Here is a 20,531-nt window from a genome sequence, read left to right as displayed (position 1 = left end):
TGCTCTTTGCTTTAGAAGGATCTGTTAAATGGCACACATCTGTATGGATGTTATATTTCACAATACAAACTGCAACCTCCGGGTTCCGAGAAGCAGCCACAATCCAAGTGACCCTTCTAAAAATACTTTCAGGCCATTGATTCCATTTCTCTAATCAAAGCGCCTATTAAGTCTAACAAGGAGAGATGCGTGCATAGTTAAAAATAGAACTGATTCTTCCACAAATGTTATGGAGAAAGCCATTTTCAAAAATAGAGATAGGGCCTCTTAAATAACCCGAGATGAAAAATACCAAGTTGCTGAAAGAGCATAAGTGCTGAAAGATAATAAGTGCTCTCTCCTCATTCGAGCAGGCTTCCCAAATTCCTCCAGCTGTAAAATGTCTACTCTTTTCTAAGAATGGAAGGATGAAAGGGAATGGAGGGCCTCCCTCGTCTGCATGAGCATCCCCCTCACTTGGGGTCTTCAGCGGGTTGCTTCCTCAAGCTCCCTCTGAAAGTACTGATTAAGTTATCAGAAGAAATTTGATTTTCATAAAAAAGGAATCTGATTAGAACCTCGAGGAGAACTGATTAGGGTCTAATACTTTCCGAGGGTGGTGGCAGGGGCTCCGGCGGCCCCTGCTTGGGGCTAATTGATGAGCAGCCCCGTTCGTTCCTTGTGGCTTCCTTTTCTCCCCCTCAGGGCTGTTCTTGTACTCCCCTATCATTACCTTGATAATAAAAGGCCGAGTGATCAAAATTGAAAATAACAGGCAGATCCGATCTCTCCCAGCTCAATCTTGGGTGAAAACCTTTTCATCTTCCGGTGTTTCCTGCCCCTCCCCCGTTCATTTTAATACATTTATTCCGCTTTGCCCAGAAATATTTTGGTCTCAGACAACTCCTATTTATTCATTCTCATGGATGAAAGCAGAAGCCTGGATAATGCAAAATGATACAAATCCAGAAACCTTTTATATTTGACTTTCAAATGTGGGCTTGTACTTACATTTGATTATGTGTATGTTTAATATTCGGGGGATTCAATTCAGACAAAATAAATGAGTCACAGGATAAGCATCTAGCTGGAAAAAGTGTTCCAAGCCCCGTTCCTTAGCCAAAATCTAGCCCCAGGGGACAGGTGGTCTGACTTCTGACAGAAGACAGATGGAGAGCCGTCCACACGCACAGACTTTCTAGCCTGAAGCTGGGTTCGGGGAGTGCTGGCTTCCTCGGACATCCCCAGTGTCCTGCTCACTCCCCCATGCTGTTCATTGTCTTAGGTCAAGTATAATACATGCTGCTAATATCTAGAAAGGAGGCTTCACCGCCAGAGAGATTGCTTTACATGGGTGCAAAGAATTGCTTTTCTAATCTTTCCTTCCCAGCCGACCCTGAGTTTCAGTTCTTGGCACGGGTCCCACTCCCACTCAAGGGGGGCAAATTATACACCACGAGGCAAGGATCGTGGGGGGCCCATCCTAGAGTTTGATCACCGCAACGATTATATGTATAACCAGTCTGTCCACCATAGTGGGCAAATTATTACCAAGTGGCTAAAGCGTGCACAGTTCCAACGGTCACACCGTTGGAAGCCACCTGCCCCGAGGGGCATCTCTGGGTCTTCCCTCCTGAAGTCTAACTGCATTGTGTGTCCTCGACCTGACTTGGTAAACTGGGATCTCTGTGAAGACGCTCACCATGGTCCTTCCCAGCTTCCTTCTCCCCTGTGCACCTTCCTTTATAGACGTCCCAGAGCCAATGGGCACTTTCTTTGGAGCAAATGTTTGTGTTGGGGTTTTACCACTGGCAGAGAACGCGGGGACCCTGGCGGGAAAGTGACATGATCAGAAGTGGTCCAGAGAAGGGTCAGATTTTACATGATAAACTGAAATTTGAAGGGGGGGGGGGGATAAAAAAAGGGAAAGGAGGAGGGAGGGGGAGAGAGAGAGAGAGAGAAACAGGGAGGAGACAGAGGGAAGGAGGGGACAGGGGAGAAGAAGGGAGGGAGAGAGAGAAGAAACGATGGAAGCAGGGAGAAAGGACATTTTCTGTAAACAACTACCTGTTGTGTCTTCTCTTCTCACTGATGGAGAGACCACAGGGGAGGGGAGGAGGCAGATTCTGCCTGACCAAGTTGAAAATGTCCTTCTAGCAGTTTCTATCCTTTGAGGGCATCTCCCTCATCCCTCCGAGTTCTGAAGACAGTGTCTGGGCCCAGGGAGCAGCCAAGGTCCCCTCCCCAGGGTTGCCAGGAGAAGCCTGGGGTCCACACACTTCCCTCTGTGGCTTCGCTAGCATGTCACTCCTCAGTGTGACCCAGGCTGCTGGTCACTGAGGCAGGCCCTCCGGTCTACACTCCGGGTGTTGGCCAGCAGCAGCTGCCCAAATTCATGGCCTGATTCAGCCTCCTCTCTGACACCCTGGCACTCGGAGACTTTCTCTTCTCAGCCCTGGGGCTCGTTCCTTCCGGGGTCCTCAGTTCCCTCAGGACTCTCCTCTTCCCACAAACTATGAATAGGGACCAGGGGCCAACCCTTGCCCGGACTCCTGCCTTCCCAGGCTGTGCTCAGTGGACAGAAGAGAGATCTCCCCCGTCCAGTAGTTTCCTCCAAAGCTGTCGAGAAGTTTTAGGTGTGGGTGAATTAACTCCAGTCTTACCCAGAATCTCGACTTTTGAACCCCTGCTCTACCCTCTCTCCTACGAGCTCCCCTTCCGGCTCCAGAAGGACTCCTCTGGAGCCCCCCAGTGGGAAAAATCTCATGTCCCAGTCTGCCCCTACTCTATGTCCTCAGCAAACCCTGCTCACAACTCTCGATTGGCTCTTGGTTTGCAAGGGAATCGAATTTTGAAACATAGAAGGAAATAAAAAACAAATAACATTTTTCTTTCTCCCTTCAGCCAGGTTTATAAGAATATATTCTTGCCACATATTTAAAATATCTCATTTGTCATGCAGACCCGAACACGTACCCCTTTTCTAGGGAGTTTTTAGCCTCCCTCTCAAGCTCTGAATGCCACTGATTCAATGGAAGGAAAGCCTACATCACCTACGTGAAAGGAAAGATGCATCTATTTAATATCACGCAGAGATTATGCCTGCAGAATTCTTCAGGAAGATCACTCAGGATGCAGTACAAGAAATGAATTAAACATGGGCAAGATAGGAGACAGGCCATTTAGGATGTTATTGCAAAAACCTAGGCTAAGAATGACAATGGATTTAACCCAGGCAGTAGTCACGGAATGGAGGAGACACATTAAATAAGTATTAAGACATTAACATTAAGATCAACATAGCAAGGCTTCATCTGTGACTGTTTGTTCTGGGAGGAGGTAGTTTTTATATGGAAAGAGGGAAGGGGAGAGAGCAGGAGCATGGCTGGTGCACTACAAGGGCAGTAGACCAAATGGAAGGAATCAAAGATTCCATCAGGCTAAGCTGATTAACATGGGGAATTAGGGCTTAATGTGTCAGCTAGGTGTCCCAGGCTGGATTTTCTAGAAACAGATGCTGATGGGGCTTGGGGTGCAAGACGTTCAATCGAGATTTTCATTGGCTGAACTGTGTCGTCCCTTCCCCCTCAAATCCAATTCCTATGTTGAAGCCTTAACTCCTGGTACCACAGACTTGACCTGTATTTGGAGTTAGGGTCTCAAAAGAGGTGATTAAGTTACAGTGAAGTTATTAGGGTGCCATCTAATCCAATATGACTGGTGTCCCTGTAAGAAAAGGAGATTAGGACACAGACACACATGGAGGGGAGACAATATGAAGACACAGGAAGACCACCATCTATAGCCAAGGAGAGAGGCCTCCTGAGAAACCATCCCCGCTGACACCTTGATCTTGGACTTCCACCCTAGAGGACTGTCAGAAAACCTATTTCTGTCACTTAAGCCATTCAGTCTGTGGTATTTTGTTATGACAGCCCAAGCTGACTAATAGTGGTCAACACCTGTGAAGGGGAGGAAAAAGTATCGGGCAGAGGAGAAGCCCAACCACCATGCGAACCCCCCACAAGTCTTAGCTAAGCTGGCAGGGAGCTTTGGGGCAAGAACAATTCACCAGAATCACAGAATACCCGTACTTTCGTGCTCCACCTCATTCAGTCGCCAGATGAGGGCTCTCATCTGTATGGCTGTGACCTCAGGCTAGGTGGCTTTCTGCAGCTGAGGTGGACTATCAAGGAGCTGATTGATGAACAAAGGCTGTCTGCACCCCGTGCTCCTCACACTGGGCACAGGTGGTGCCATGTAGGAAGAGCCATTCTCCATGTCTATCACAGTCCACCCCTTGCCCTGCCCAGAAAACATGCTCTCCATGTATATTCAGGGAGGAGTGTCTTGCCAGATTCTACTGGGCCTCTGTCTCTGTGAGAAAAAGTACACTCAGAGCCACACTAATACTTCCCACCATCATCCCTTTCCTCCACGGACTCAGTAACGCCTACAGTTAGTAAGGGTAAAGTCTCAGAATGCCCGGATGGCCCATAGTAAAAGAAGTTCATAGGCTCAGGGAAGTGACTAAGTTTGAAAGCATGGATTCCGTGCAACCCACACATCCATCTTTTTAGCACACTCCCTGGGAGGGTCTAAGGGACACTCTCCTCACCACAGCGTAAAGAAATGGGCCGTCAGCACCCCTGGAGGACTCTGTGGTGGTGTCCTCTGTAGGCTAAAGGTCAGGGTGGGAGATACTGCAATAGAATAGGTTTCCCGATCTTAATGGGAATAATTGGGAGCTGGACAGTTAGAGGCAGATGACACTGCAGTCACACTCAGGGATGGTCCTAAAAATCACCGGTGAAGGGAATCGCCCCACAGTGGGCAAAACTTGCTGCTGTCCATCGGTGCAGAAGAAGAGATCTGGATCTACACTGACTCGTGAGCTGTGACTCACAGAGGAGTTGCCGGTGGGGGTTGGGAAAGAGGAAAATTGAAGAACCGGTGGAAGGAGCTCTTAGAAGAATGTGGTAACCTCTTGGAACGTGGCCAACCTCCATGGAATGTGGAGCGATTTAAGTTCTCTGCAAATCCTCACAAGAGTCATTCACCCAAAGTAAGGTTCTCCACGATCAGTTGTACAAGATGATGTGCTCTGTAGCTGCCAGCCCTTTCCCCACCACCCCATACAATGACCGTGTGGCCGGGTGGCAGGAATGGGGATTATGTAGCATTCAGCCAGAGGGTCTTCTCCTCACCGACAAGGATCTGGCTACTTCCAACATCAGAGGCCAACATGGAGCCCCTGATATGTCACTTGTTCTCCAGAGAAGCTACCTTTGAAGAGATTCATTACACTGGCTTCTTTCACGATGGAGGAGGCAGTGATCTGTCTTCAAAATGATAACCTACACTCTGAGTATGGATTTGCCCTTTCTGTCTTCAGTGCTCTGCCAGATCCCCAAACGTGGACTTGAAGAACTCCTCATTTGTAGTCATAATAACCTTTACAACTTTTACTCCACCCAGGGCACATTTTCCGATGATGGCGGTTCATGAAGTGGGCTAGTCTTACCCCATGGCCCACCACCACCCAGAAGCGGCATCAATAGAACAGTGGAATGGCCTCTTGAAGGCTCAGTCATGGTAACAGATGGGAGGAATACCCTGAAAATTATTGGAAGCCGTCCTATAGGATTTAGCATGTGCTTCTGACCTATGGCTGATGTTTGGTGGCTTCTCCCATTATCCAGATCCATGTGTCTAGGGATCAAAGGTTGGAGATGGCAGTGTCCCTGAGTCTCTTATACCTAATCCCCCCAAAACCCATTCGGAGACTTTTCCATCTTATCCTGTGATCTTGAAACTGGTGAGGCTGGAAGTCCTAGAACCCAACAGAGGACCATGTCACCAGGGAACAGTCATAGCACTGTTAAATTAGAATCCAAGATTGCCCCCTGGCCACTTGAATCTCCTCATGCTATTGAGTCAAAAGCCTACAAGAGGTCACTGGGCTGAGCAGAGTGACGGATCTCAATTACCAGGGAAAAATTGGATCATCGCTACACAGAGGGTCAGGGAGGTTTAGGGGGTTTGCCCAAGGGATTCCTGGAGATATAGCCTCTTGGTACTTCTCCCCAGCTGTCCTCATCCAAGGAAAGCTGCAGTGAAGTCAAGGACTCCGGTCATTCAGGTATGAGGGTTTGGGTCACTATCACTTATCAGAGAACCTCCTCATCCAGCTGACCCACTGGTGGAGAGGAAGAGGGACATAGTGTGGGAAGACAGGCAAGTCGCGTAATAATGCCACTTACACCTCATCATCACAGCCACGGAAAAGGATTATGCAGCAGATCTGTTTCTGTTCATTGTTTTCCTTCTCCCTCTTCCCCATCACCTACGTTTCAGTATAGGAAGAGCACTGTTAGGGCGAAAATGTTAGGTTTCCCATGGGTATATGGCTGAATTGACTTCACCTACGGTGATAACACAACTGATAAAATTGTGCATGTCCCCTCTGCAGAAACCATGATTTTTCTTTTACACAAATGACAGACAAGAGGGGATGGACTGTCTAGGATATTTTCCTTTGGCCGTCTAGACCCACTTTGCAACTCTCTCCACCCTGCTCTGCGTTGGGGAGGCGTCAACCAGGCCCTGTGCTCTGGCTTCTAGGTGGGATCGGCCAATGGGAGGCAGCCACAGGGACTGGCCAGTGGGCTGAAACTCTCCCCTCCCTCCTCCACTGAGAGGTCCCTCCCCCGACGGCTCCTGTCTGGCAGTCTTCTCCACAAAGCTGCTCCTCTCAGGCTCTGGAGCATCCTTCTCCTTCGCCTCTTCCAGCCCCGTGGTGATGGCTTCCCTCCATTGCTAGCCTCAGGCCAGTGTGCTGGCCTTTGTTTCCTTCTCTAACCTTGGCCACAACGTGGTAACTATCGGCTTCTGTAAACTCTCCTCAATGACCCAGTATGAGGGTCTCTTCTATTTTCTGCTAGATCCCAGCTTTTTCCAAGTAAAAAAGCCACTGGAACTATGTTTAACTTATGAAATGTAACTTACATGAAGAAAAAGATACATAGCATTTATCTAACATTGAACACGGAGTTATAAATTGAATACCTATTTGTCTGGGTTCCCCCAACCCAAATCAAGAACTCAGGAGGAGGCCATTCCCCCCAGAAGCCCACCTGACCTTGTATACTTCTTGCCCATGACAGTCCCCTTCCTCCATTGACAGATTAGTTTTTGCTGTAACAAGTTACCATGACTTTAGTGGCTTAAAACAACACCAATTTATTACTGTATAGTTCTGACCATCAAAGGTCTAAAAATGCATCTCACAGGCTAAAATCGAGCTGTTGACAGGGCTGCATTCCTTCTGGAGGCTCTAAGGAGACGATGGATTTCCAGCTCCTAGACGCTGCTTGCAGCCCTGCGCCCGTGGCTCTACATCACTCCAACCTCTGCTTCTGTCTTCACATCCCCTTCCCTGATTCTGACCCCCGGATTAAAAGGACTCTTGTGGTGACATGGTGTCCACCTGGATAACCCAGGGCGATCGCTCCGTCCCCAGACCCTTAACTTACCCACGTCTGTAAATATAATATATTCACAAATTCAAGGGATTAGGATATGAATATATCTGGGGACTGTTATTCTGTCTGCCACACCCACTGTCTGGACTTTTGGGGCACTCATTTCTTTGAATAAAACTATTTTTTAAATTACTTGATTGGGGCTATTCATCACTATCTAGTGACTTTTTTAGTCAGGCCATGCCATGGCCACTGGCCAGACTATGGTGAGCTTTTCTCACGGTGCTGAGAGGTATATTATTATCTGCATTATTATTCCCATTTTACAGACAAGGGAAATGAGGCTCAAAGATCTGAAGCTTCTAATTGCTCAGTTAATGAATGTCAGAGCTGTAAGCCAACACCCTAGTCTGTGTGAAACCAAACCCCACCTGCTCTCTACTCCATCATGGGCTCCCCGGGAAGAGAAGGTAATTCCTTTTATCTGCAGATAAAAGGAGATTAAGGTGGGACACGCCTGTGCAAAAGCAATCTCATTTTGTCAACACGGCAGCCCCAAGAGTGGACAAAAACGTTTCATGCTATAAGCCATACGTAGATACCCCATGAAGGATCGGTAGCTCTGATGTACATTTCCCTGAAATTTCCATTTGCCCATTTTATTGTGTGTCACCGGGTTCTGCAGAAGGAAAAAAAAAAAAAAACAACAAAGAACAAAATACAAAAGGAAAAAAAAATCTACCCACCAAGTCACCTTAGCAGATGCACGGCTTGTTTCATGTGAGCGGAACGGTCTGTTGGGTTAATGGCTCTAGTAACAAAACGCACGCCAGGGTCATTATTTATAATGGGCAGCGACGAAAAGCAGTAGCAAAGCTGGCACGTAGCGACAGGCAGTGTAAAATTTTAATTGCGAGGCATTTTCTGGAATTTGATTTGAAACATCCTGTGGTTATAAAGCGAAAACAGCTTTCAGGGAAGACGGGCATTGAGACCAGGCTAAGGTTTGAGAACCGTGTGCATGTTTGCTTGGAACATCTGAGAAAGGGCTGCCAGCCAAGTCTCTTCTCTCTGACACTTACAGTGCATTACCAGCAACCTAGAAATCATCTGAGAACTAAGTGCTTAGCCCACTTAAAACCTGAGCAGAAAAACAGAGTTAGAATCCCTGTTCTAAACTCAGTTCAAAAATCCTTGTCCGACACGTGCTACATTCTGTGCCGGGACCGGTGGGTCCGGCTTCATCGTGGCCGCCCATCAGGCCAGGGAGGCAGTAGACCGGTCGTCCTGGACAAGCGAGACTTCCAGAAAGTGGAGAAGAGCTGGGCGACAAAGCGAAAAACAGTGAAAAGGTTAGGGCGAGGAAGCCATGTAAAAGTCGTTTACAGAAGGCACCGCTTTTCAAGTTGTAGATTTTGACCCATTTAATGGGCTAGGGGATCGACTTAGTAGATTTTGAAAAATGAAATAAGACAGAATCGAAAATACCAGAGTGTGTTGCCCAGTGAAGATGTTTATATGCTTTGATGGGGGGGGGGATTCTTGTGTGTATCAGGTCACAACGGGAAATGTATTTCTTAGCGTGGGTCATAGTCCAAAAAAGATTGTAAAGCCCTGATTTAAAGGAAGCGGCTGTGAGTTGGTTATAAAACTATAGGGCCTATTAATCAAATCCATTATACACATCTGCTTTTCTTGAAAAAGAAATCACCTGATGATGTGAGCAGGTCCGGGAGCCCTTTCTCTGCTTTGCGTCACAGAGTGTGTCCCGGGACACGATAACCTTAACAACGGCTGCCATCTATGGGATACTGACCATGTTCTATATGCCTCATGTGTATTCACTCTTCACAACTGTTTGACTTTACGGGGGGAGGGACACCGGGCACAGAGACGACCACTTTCCCACGTAGCCAGGAAGGGCAGAGTACAGCCCGGAATTCAGTGAGACCCCCAACCTTCTGGTCCAGTTTATATCCCGCTGATCTCTGCTGAGACTGTAAACCCTTTGCAGGCAAAACCTCCTAAGTCACCTGGCGTATTTTTGTTTGCTCTTGGATATGCACCGGCATCATCTGGAAGCTCTGGGTAGGCCTACCCCAAGAGGGAGCACCGGAGGGCAAGCCTTCCAACGGAGCCGGAAGGAAACTGCATGCCTTTGATGATCTGCCCCCAGAAGATCACCTATACGGACTCCGCCTTGCCCTGTTGGCGAAGCAGAACCAAGCCCATCCAGACTGGGTGGGAGGGGACACAGACCGCACCTCTTGAGGGTTTAAAACCACCCCCACGTGACGTTCTCAGTCGTCTTAGTTTCCAACTAGTGTACGAAGAAGGCTTCCTTCTCGACCAAGTGGATTTTCTGGGACGTGGGGGAGCGAGTGGCTCCAATTCCCTGTGATGCACAGGGCCCTTTGTGGTTAATAATCTGCCTCTCATTATAATGATCTGTAGTCTCTATCATAACAAATGGGCTGGAACCACAGATATATTTACTGCCTTAATTTAGTTGCGAGCATTAGGCTTCTTTTGAAGCATTCTCTCTCCATTTGGACTGAATGCCTTTTATCTAGGCTTATCTTCAATGTCAATAAGTTTAGCATTCATCAACAGCTGGAAGCCCCGATATTATCCATCTCTCCTTCTATTAATCTTCTGTAAGTTCATCTTTATTGCCGTGAATCCATTCATCACCCCAAGCCGTCCTTCTCATTTGTCTGGTGTTCCATTTAGCTAAGCCAAACTCTATTTCTTTAGCAGGACTGAAGTTCTTTGTCATTTTAATAGTTTATAGAGCTTTTTCTTAGAGCTGGCACAGAGTGTCGGATTGTCCACAAAGACCAAACGGATGGCAATAATATTCTTTGTTGGGTTCTGTGTTAACCCGAGGGCTCTCGGGTAAATCTATTCCCAAGAAGACCCACAAGGTCTGAGTATCCCTAAAATATTCTACATTCTGTAAGAAGACCTCTACGGGAACACGTCTCCCCGGAGCACAACTAGACGCTACCTTTCATCTGTTCATATCATTCTATGTAAACTTCAGTCCAGATTCTCCTCACCTACCTTCTCCCTAATTGATGCAGGCCAAGTACGGGTGGCTCAGTTCGTGAAGCTTCTAACTCTTGATTTCAGCTCAGTTCATGATCTCACGGTTTGTGAGATCAAGCCCCGTGTGGGGTTCTGTGCTGACGGTGCGGAACCTGCTCGGGAATCTCTCTCTCCCTCTCTCTGCCCCTCCCCAGCTTGTGCTCTCTCACTCCCTCTCAAAATAAGTAAATGAACTTAACAAAGAAAAAGAAAAAGAAAGAGAAATCAATACGATCCATATTACGAGCTAGGAAAGGAAGAGATTTGTAAGTGAGGGAAGGGAAGGGGTGCAGAGATGGGAGAAGATACAGAGAGAAGCAAAAGGTTGGTTCTCTCCAGAAAATGGTCACCGAAATCCAGAGCCACACCAGGGAAGCAGACAATGCTCTCCAGGTCAGGACCTAGATTCTAGAGCAAGCAGGAGATGAAGATTAGGAATCAGAGTGTCATAATCAGGGTGACTGGGATGCCCCAGCCCAGGGACACGCCCCTTCATCCTCAGACCCAGCCCTGCCCTGGGGCAGGGCTGGCAGGTGAGCAGATTTGAGCTACTCGGCTAGTTGCTGGGCTGGCCACGGGACATGGAAATCCTGGCCTAGGTGGAACCCTCTTGGGAGAACGATAATCTGCATATATTACAGGAAGCATTCTTTGCTCCGATGCTGGGTTGGGCAAGGAACAGGGTATTATGGGCAGTGCTGGGGCAGTTGATGACAGTCTCTGCTCTCAACACATCTGCCGTCGAGGCAGACCCACACAACAGGCATAGCAACTGACAGCGCGAATCACTAACGCAGGACAGGCCCAAGAGCTCAGATGGGGGAGATTTTCTGCTGCCTGAGGTCGTCAGACTTCACAGCGAAAGTAAGGCTTGGAGAAGCAGGAGAGGGCACGTCAGGTTCCACTGACCAAGACCAGTCCAACCGGGGTGGGCGGAGTGAGACTGCACGCGCCCCTTTGGCATCTCAGAGATCATTTCCTGGACCCAGGTCCCTAGGGAAACCCGCAGTGTTCAGGAACTCCGCCGAGGCCTGCCAGTAATCGAGAGAAGAGCCACTTTGTCACAGGTGCTTCTGCTGCCCTGGAAAGCAGCCGTGGGCCCTTTCTGTCGGCTTCAGTTGTGGCTGTGAATCCTTTGTGGCAAATTTTATTTATTTTGAGAGAGGGAGGGAGGGAGAGAGAGAGAATCCCAAGCAGACTCCACACTCAGCATAGAGCCTGACGTGAGGCTTGACCCCACAAACTGTGAGGCCATGACCTGAGCTGAAATCAAGAGCTGGATGCTTAACCGGCTGAGCCACCCAGGCGCCCCACGGCCGTGTATCCTTCGGGGCAGCAGAGGTCCTTCTGGGTCTCAGTCACCGGCTCTCCCACTTAGAGGGCACAAGGCAGCACGAATGCTCTGAGCACCTTTTCAACCCTTCTGAACCAGGCACTGAACCTGCGTAAACGCCCCCCACTTCCGGCAGCCCAACCAGGCAGGTCTGAAGGACGGCCCTATTTTTTTTTTCCCAATAAGAAAACAGGCCCAGAGACGTCCAGTAATTTGCCCGAGGTCACAAGGCTAGCAAGAGGTACTGACTTCAAAGCCGGGCAGAGTCCAGAACGTGCACCCTGACTGCTCCGATGTGCCTACCGCTTAACAACTCCTCCCCGCAAAGCCCGGCACCCAGGGGCGGACTCCGGCTTTGCCACCGGGGAGGTTAGATCAGCCAAGTGTTTAGACGCCCTTGGCACAACTCAGGTCTCTTCATCCTCGAAAGACGCTCTCCTGAGCGACAGCTGAGAATCCACTTCCATGCCGCACTCGCATAGGACTTAAATACTGAGGCTTCTCCCAGGGGGGAAAAGGCCCCCAACCGAGTCGTGACTCCCTTGCTGTCCTTGGGCCCCAGAACTCTCAGCAAACAAGAGGGGAACCCAGCAGAACCCTCAGAATCCCATCTACGGGGCTCCAGGGGGTTGCAAGGAACACTTCAGCCCAGCTCTGTAGTTTGTAACCCGTACTGGGGTTCAGGCGGCCGGTGAGAAGTGAGATCAAACCCCCGGAATCCTGTGGGCGCATTTTCCTGGAAGGGACAGGCTTCAATCACAGTTTTCCAGGGGCCTGGGACCGGTAAGGAGTATCTGGCCCTTGCTAGATCCGCAGTGCCTTGTTCCTGCTCCATCAGTCACTGCAGGCCTGCAACAAGGTAGACAACCTTCTCTACCACCGGCTTTGGGGACACTTAGGGCCCACGCCCCAGCCAAGCAGCATTGGTAAGGCCCTTCCACACAGACCTGGCAATAACCATTACTTCACGAATAACCATGAGCTGGTAACAAGCCACAGGCAGATGATACTTACGGAATTATTCTCAATTCGGTAAGGTGGGGTAAGGGTATCGTGATCATGTTCTTTTCAAGTCCTTAGTCTCTGGGATGGGGGAAGAGCTGGGGGATAAATGAAAGAAGAATGGAGAGAGTAGTACCATCTTTGAAGCTGGAGCTGACCACTTAGGGGTTCCTTAGAGCATTTTACTTTTGATTTTTTTTTTAATTCCATAATGAAAAGTTTTTAAAATAAAACTAAATCAAAGCCACTGTTCTTGACAAGATGTAGATGCCTGAGCCAAGCGAAAGTGGTACTTCTCCCAGAAAGGGAAGCCTACCGACTCCCCCGCAGGAGCATGGAGGGGAGCACTCTTGCCTACCATCCAGCCTGTCCGGTCCCTGGGGCGGGGGGCTCAAGCAATTGGCTCTAAACTAAGCCCGGGAAAGGAAACCAAGTGAGACGTGGGTCCCGAAGGGTTCGCGAGGCTGGCATTCTCCCACCTGGCGTCTTTGGGCACCTCACCTTCCAGGTCTCAGTTTTGCGCTCCACAAAATGGTTGGACGTCCGGCGGGCAGGTGCGTGGACGGAAAGGAGGTCCGTGGGCGCGCCCCCAGAGTTGTACAGGGGAGGCAGAGTCTGGCATTTTCCTGAGATGGCTCGGGGCCACGGGGGTGGATGGAGGAAATCAGGAGTGGAAAGAAGGAACACGCGCGCGCGCGCACACACACACACACACACACACACACACATACACACCCCTCCTTCTTCTTCTTCCCCCACCCCCCCTCAAGGGGCGGTCCCCTGGTCCCCTGGGGGAGGTTTTCGGGCCCACGACCCGGGGAGGACGGCGCCCTGGAGAGCTGCGGGCCGGGTTCGCAGGACTGGGGTCTGGGCCGCTGCAGCCGGGTGGCCGGCGCCGCGGCGGCCCCTCCCCGCCGTCCCCTCCTCCTCGCCTCCTCCGCCCCCCCACCCCCCTCCTCCGGGTCCCCGGCAGCGGCGGCTGGAGGAGCAGCCGGCGGCGCAGCGGCCGCGCAGCCTTTGTCTCGGGGCCGCGGGGCGGCGGGGCCCGGCGCAGGCGTAAGTGACCGGTGGCCGGGCCGCCGGGGGCTCGGCGGGGAGCGGGCCGGGGGGCGCGGGCGCTCCCGGCGCGGGTGTCGGGCCAGACGGGCGGTGCGGGCGCGCGGGCGGGGAGCCGGGGCCGGTGCGCGCCCCGTGAGGCGGTGCGGGCGGCGGAGCACGGCGCGCGGGGGGCGCGGGGGGCGCGGGGCTCGGGGCGCCGCAGCCTTGTGCCCGAGGCCGTGCGGCGTGGGTGCAAATCCTGGCGGCTGTGTTTCTCCGGGCAGAGGCCACGCGGGGACGGAGGAGGCAGAGAGGACAGGCAGTGATGGAGAAACGGGAGAGGAGCCGGCCAGCGTCACCATCACCATCACCGCCACCATCGCCTCCACCATCACCATCACCACCATCACCATCCCCATCCTTGCCCGTCGCCCATCCCAGCTGCCCCGGACCTCCCCTCCCTTCTCATCTCCCCCCTGTCACGTCAACTTTACCAGATTATTTCCTTTTCCTGGGTGATACTTTGAAACGGCGACAGCGTGCTCCAAATTAGGAATAAGTACCTCTGCTGTGGGACATTCGGGCGCCTCTCCTTTGCCCGCTCGCGACCTCAGTTTTCCCATCAGGAAAAGGACCACAGGGGTGCTCCGTTCCTCACAGTCAGCCTGTGATGGCCGGCAAGCTTTCGGTTTTTCTAATCTGGTGCCGGAAAGGGTTTTAGAGATTACATTTTTTCTCTCTCATATGGTGAGAGATGTTCATATGGTAAAGTGGTATTTTCACTGGGTTAAATAACCCGGAGTTTTCAGTTCTTCTCTCCTTTGATTATTGAATGGCAAAATGCCAGTAGCAAATAGAAGCTAAGGAAAATGAAACTTCGACTAAAATCATACCAAGAATAGAAGCAAAACGGGTATGTCTGTAGGAAAATCACCCAAGACGGCCGAACGCAATGACTTTCGTCTCAAGTGCAGAAAGTGCCCTTTTCGTGGGTAGCGGTTGTAGATGTCCTTATTCGGGATGCATGTAGTGGCCCCTAAGTGCTTTGCACCCTCCGGAAGAATGTTTAAATTGCTGTGTTTCAAAGCTGGCACTCACCTGGTCCAAGGGACTGCTGAGCCGTGGGAGCAAATATCAACCCAGCCAGAGGGATTGTTAGGAAGCCCAGCCCGACAGAGCACAGGGATCTTCTTGTGAAAAGCACCTTACAGAACACAAGATCCTAAACGCTCTGCATTTTGGCCCACTAGGGCGAAAAATGAGTCTTGACCTTTCCGTGTCTTACATTCTAGTCCGAGAAAGGCAGCTAGACGGTCCTAAGTTGCTTGGTAGGCTTGGACAGTCAGCGTGGCAAGGTTCCTGTTAAACAGGGTGATGAACCACATGTATGGTTTGCCCTGGGTCCTCTCCTACTCAGAGAAAAAGAAAAGTGACCGTCTTAGCAATAATGTGGACCCAACTGAGCGGTTTTCGTGGCCCGAGTTAAAATACCTCAAATGTTGAAATATAATTGTACGTCATTAACTTAAACCTGTCTAATTGGTGAAATGGGGCTTTTAGTATATGTGATTCTGTGGAGAGTGACTTTGAAGTTATCTGCCTTTCTAAAAATACTTCAGGGCCTCAAACTTAAGTAAGGCGGAGTCGATTGAAAGCAGTGACATTTTTAGAACAAAGACTTAAAGAACTCCTTCACCATGTTTTTAGTGCTGGATCTTTGGGAAATATTAGCATCCTAAGGAACTTCGATGCCTTGGGTTGTTGCTGAATTCTGGTCTTACACCCACGTGAGCTGTTTTAACCCCTGTGAATTTTGATATCCCCATATGAATTATACCACAATTTTAAAATAATTCATTTCTTTTATTGAAGTCTGATTTACGTATGTGCAATGCATCGCTCTTTACTGTACAGCTTGGTGAATTTTTATCTATGTTTACCCTGTATTATATATGTTTATCTATGTTTACCTTATATTACCTCTGACCTGAACAAAATACAAAATATTTTCACCATCCCGGAGTGTCCCCTCATGTCCCTCCCAGACATAACTGCTTGTCTGACTGCTCTCAACATACAAAAAATAATTTCTTTTAAATTTCCCGCTGTTAAATCTGGTTGGCCTCTTCCTTCAGCAGTGATGACCAAATCCAGGCCCTGGGCCCAGCACTGTGTAGGCATGAGCCTTCTCCTGGAGAGCAAAGAAAGCAAATAATTAAACGAGCAGGGGTAATACTGTATATGCAGATGCAGAAGGTCATAGAAACTTAAGGCAAGCCATAGCCCAGTTTTGGGGCCTGTTCTATTTTGTTTTGTTTTTATGAGAGGAGCAGGGAAGGCTTTTTGGAGGATGTGATATTTAAGTTGGGAACTGAGAAATGAGTAGAAGGTAGTCAGCTAAAACATGTAGGGGGAAGAAAAGGAAAGAGTATTCCAGATGGAAGGAAGTATCATGAGCCATGGCTCAGAAATGAGAACGCATGGCGTATTCAAGGAACAAAAACAAGTCGGAGAGGACGGAAGTACAGGGTTGGGGAGAAGCATGGGAGATATAGCTGGAGAGGCAGTAGGGAGCCAGTCGGAAAGACTAAGGCCATGGGGAGGGGTGGGGCTTTGCTCTAAGGTCAAGTAGAGTCGCTGGATAGGCTTTAGTCACAGGTGTGCAGAATGAGATCTGATCTCTCAGCTGACTGTGTGGTGCGGAGATTATAGGAGGGGCCCGGTGGGAGGCTGCCATGGGCATCCAGGTGAGAGGGTGCGGTGGCCTTGACTAGGCAGTGGCAATGAGACTGGGGGGAAATGGATGGACCTGACACACAAGGGTTCAAGGATGACCTTTGGGTTTCTTAGATCTCACAGAATGGGTGGATGATGGTACCATCAGAAATACGGGGAAAGACTCTAGCTTGTGTAATACTCTTCTTTGATATATTTCTTTCCAAATACATTTAATTTCAGTTGCTAGTGAGCCTGTGGAACTTTCAGGTAGAAATATCTACTAGGAAGTTGTAACAGATATTTATCGGGCACTTTCTACATGCCAGACACACTCTGGTCACTTGGGATGCACTGTGAGCACGACAAGGCACCGTGCCCTTGCAAAGCTCACATTATATCAGGCCCGAGCTGCAGCCCGGGGTCTAGCAGATGTATGTAGTTAACTGAAGGCTTTGGAGTCAAAGAGGTTGCTCAGGAAGATTTCAGTGAAAGGACAGAAGCCTGGCATAGCATCCTGAGGAACACTAGGATTCTAAAAAGGAGAAGGCGAGATGGCAGGCATTCAGAGTTCTGGGGAGTGGTCCCCGGCATCACACACAGCTAAGAAGGAAGACAAGGACTAGAGGTGTTCTGTTGTGGTGCTTCTCAAAGTGGGGTCCCCAGACTAACCACAGCAGCAGCAGCACCCAGGAATTTAGAAATGCACATTCTTGGGTTCCACCCCAGACCTACTGAATCTGAATCTGAAACTCTGAGAGTGGGTCCCAGCCATCTGTGGTTTAACCGGCCTTCCAGGTGGTCCTGATGTACATTGGAGTTTGAGAACCGTCGCTCTGTTGCATTCGTCGATATGGAAATCATTGGTGACTGGAGAGCGTGGCGAAAACAATTTCGTTGAAGTTATAGCCTGTTTGGGGTAAATTTTAAAAAAATGTACCAAGAGTGTTAAACCTTGCCTTATTTTTTATTTCAAATTTCCAGTGTTTCACTGACTTATTTTTTGTGTGTTTGAATGTGTCTCTTTTATGTATTAGTTGATAATGGATTCCTCTTTTGTCTCACTCTCTTCTACATGATTTCTGAAGTTCTGTTTTTATCTACTTTGAGACACATCCCTTTATGGGCTCTCAATATGTTAGGCCACCTGCATCATTGATAATTGGTTTGCTGCCCTCAACTCTGAAATGGAGGAATTAAAATACCAAAAACAGAGTGCAATCATGAAGATAAGTGAGTCTCGACTCTGAATGGCAGCCGAAAAAAACACCTAGATGCTTAAATTAGCTCTTCCAAAAAGTTCCAAGGCTCTGTCAGGGATATATGTCTAATTATTTGAACTTGTTACTCATGTGAAGTAATTGGAAGTGTGCCCTTTTCATCTAAAGTGATCCAACAACATAACCATAATTATTGTACTTCCAACGCACTTAAGAAGGAGAGGACTCTTATTAACTGGGTCTTTTCCTGCTTCTTTTGTTGTTATACTCCTGAGTATTTTGTTTCATTTGACAGGAGGAAGTAGAGCACATTACTATGTTTTGCTACCATCAGGGAAAATCTGTGTAGATTTTCAAATCAGAGGAAATAGATGTAGACATTACTCTTATTGCTACCTCAGTTCACAGGGAACACTTTTCATTTTATAAGAATAAAAACTGGTGGTTTTTATTCCAGTGCTCTGTATAGTGAGTAAGGAGCACAGAGGAGGTCTCCAAATATTGACTGGGTGGATGAATGGATGGGGAAGTGGCTAAGTGGTTGGATGGATCAGTGGATGGATGGGTAGATGAATGCATGGACATGGATACATGTTTGGAAGGGCAGATAAAAGAATACATGAGTAGAACAGTGGATGGATGGATGGATGGATGGATGGACGGATGGATGGGTGGGTGGACGGATGGGTGGGTGGGTGAATGGATGGACAGATGGATAGACGGATGGGTGGGTGGGTGAACGGATAGGTGGATGGTGGATGGATGGACGGGTGGACAGATGGATGGATGGGTGGATGGATGAATGAACGGACAGACGGACAGATGGATAGATGGATGGGTGGGTGGATGGATGGGTGGGTGGGTGGACGGATGGGTGGATGGTGGACTGATGGATGGATGGATGGACGGGTGGACGGATGGATGGATGGGTGGATGGATGGATGGATGGATGCACAGATGGATGGATGGGTGGGTGGGTGGGTAGATGAATGAACAGATGGACGGATGGATGGATGGATGGATGGATGGGTGGACGGATGGACGGATGGATGGATGGATGGATGGATGGATGGATGGGTGGACGGATGGGTGGATGGTGGACAGACGGACGGATGGATGGATGGATGGGTGGACAGATGGATGGATGGGTGGATTGATGAATGAATGGATGGATGGACAGATGGATGGATGGGTGGATGGATGGGTAGATGGATGAATGAACAGATGGACAGACAGATGGATGGATGGATGGACGGATGGATGGACGGACGGATGGATGGGTGGACGGACGGATGGGTGGGTGGACGGATGGGTGGGTGGGTGGACGGATGGGTGGATGGTGGACTGATGGATGGACGGGTGGATGGGTGGAGGGATGGGTGGATGGATGGATAGATGGATGGGTGGATGGATGGATGGATGGATGGACGGATGGATGGATGGGTGGGTGGGTGGATGGATGGGTGGGTGGGTGGGTGGATGGATGGGTGGATGGTGGACTGATGGATGGATGGATGGACGGACGGACAGGTGGATGGATGGATGGATGGATGGATGGATGGATGGAGGGATGGGTGGATGGATGGGTGGATGGATGAATGGATGGACGGATGGATGGATGGGTGGGTGAGTGGGTGGGTGGATGGACGGGTGGATGGTGGACTGATGGAAGGACAGGTGGACGGATGGACGGGTGGACGGATGGATGGATGGATGGACGGGTGGACAGATGGTTGGACGGGTGGATGGATGGATGGATGGATTGGTGGATGGATGGATAACTGGATGTGCAGGTGAAAGAGTAGATGGATACAAAGTGGCATGAAAGAGTTGTCCTGTCTAAAGAGGGAAAAGCAATCCTTGTAAAAATACTCCCCCCTCCCCGAGGAGGGTACAGTGAAAGGATCTGAAGACAGAGGTGTTAATGGTGCTGCTCCTTATTTCTAACATGATCTCATATAGCCTTGTGCAAAAGGATGGTATTGGCCACCCCACCTGCTGCCAGATTTGGGGTCAAGACCCCTTGTAAAATGAAAATGAATGTGTTGTTAAAACTGTAAAGTGCTATAGGAAGGCAAGTAATTCTTACTGTATGTAGATAGACACTGGATTATAGTTTCAGGTGGCTTTTTCAGCGTGTTAGGACTGCTCTTTTGCTCCGCTCTGGAGACATCCAAGTCATCCCTTGTGCCAACCCACAAAAAGTTTCGGCGGGCTCCCTTTCCTACACCTGTCTGGATAGGCAATGTAGTGATCTTTCGCTTAATACAGTGTTTCCCCATATGTGGTAAGCACCACAGGAGCGCATGTTACTTGGCATGTCAAACCTGTGCTTTATTGATTAAAATGAGATGAAACCGTGTAGAAATAAAACACCTAAATCTGATGTGAGAAGAAATACTAGGTAAATTATAACCTAGGCGAGACTCAGCTGTCTATGGCCAAAATTTGTGAAGATGGCAGGTACCCAAATGGCCAACTGTAGGGTGACTCCAGCTCAGTATATCTGAGAGTGGGGTGCATAAACGCAATCTGAAGTTGCTAGCGTTGAGAGTATATCAGGAGCTATTTTTCCTTCCAAGTCTGTCCCTCTGTTGGTGGTAATGGTCTTTGGTGATGGGCCAGCTTCTTTGTTGTTTATGAAGCGCTTTCACAAACTTTTTCTGGGCA

At 49.3% G+C, this 20,531-nt stretch overlaps 1 protein-coding gene and 1 long non-coding RNA gene across 5 annotated transcripts in view; one reads left to right on the top strand and one right to left on the bottom strand.

Moving 5' to 3' along the window:
- Positions 1-8,351: 8,351 nt before the first annotated feature.
- Positions 8,352-13,595, bottom strand: LOC109254542 (uncharacterized). 2 transcript variants are annotated; one of them, XR_002074857.2, is made up of 3 exons: positions 13,390-13,595; positions 12,901-12,986; positions 8,352-12,735 (listed from the first exon to the last, which is right to left on the bottom strand). It is a non-coding gene; the product is annotated as an uncharacterized LOC109254542 (long non-coding RNA). The 2 variants fall into 2 exon arrangements; XR_002074858.2 differs by having other exon boundaries at positions 8,352-8,785.
- Positions 13,596-13,599: 4 nt separating this feature from the next.
- GPR45 (G protein-coupled receptor 45) overlaps positions 13,600-20,531 on the top strand; it is a 110,682-nt gene continuing 103,750 nt past the window's right edge. Inside the window, exons 1-2 of one of the 3 annotated variants that reach the window (XR_008417805.1) lie at positions 13,600-13,944; positions 14,211-15,795. The gene's annotated coding sequence lies outside the window, so the exon portion shown is untranslated. Of the gene's footprint in view, positions 13,945-14,210; positions 15,796-20,531 lie in introns of those variants that run through there. The other 2 variants (XR_008417806.1, XM_053890499.1) reach the window with 2 other exon arrangements.

The sequence above is a fragment of the Panthera pardus genome, unplaced genomic scaffold, assembly GCF_024362965.1.
Source record: "Panthera pardus isolate Hobbes unplaced genomic scaffold, ASM2436296v1 HiC_scaffold_25, whole genome shotgun sequence".
Classification (NCBI taxonomy): Eukaryota; Metazoa; Chordata; class Mammalia; order Carnivora; family Felidae; genus Panthera; species Panthera pardus.
This window is presented reverse-complemented; position numbering and strand designations above follow the sequence as displayed.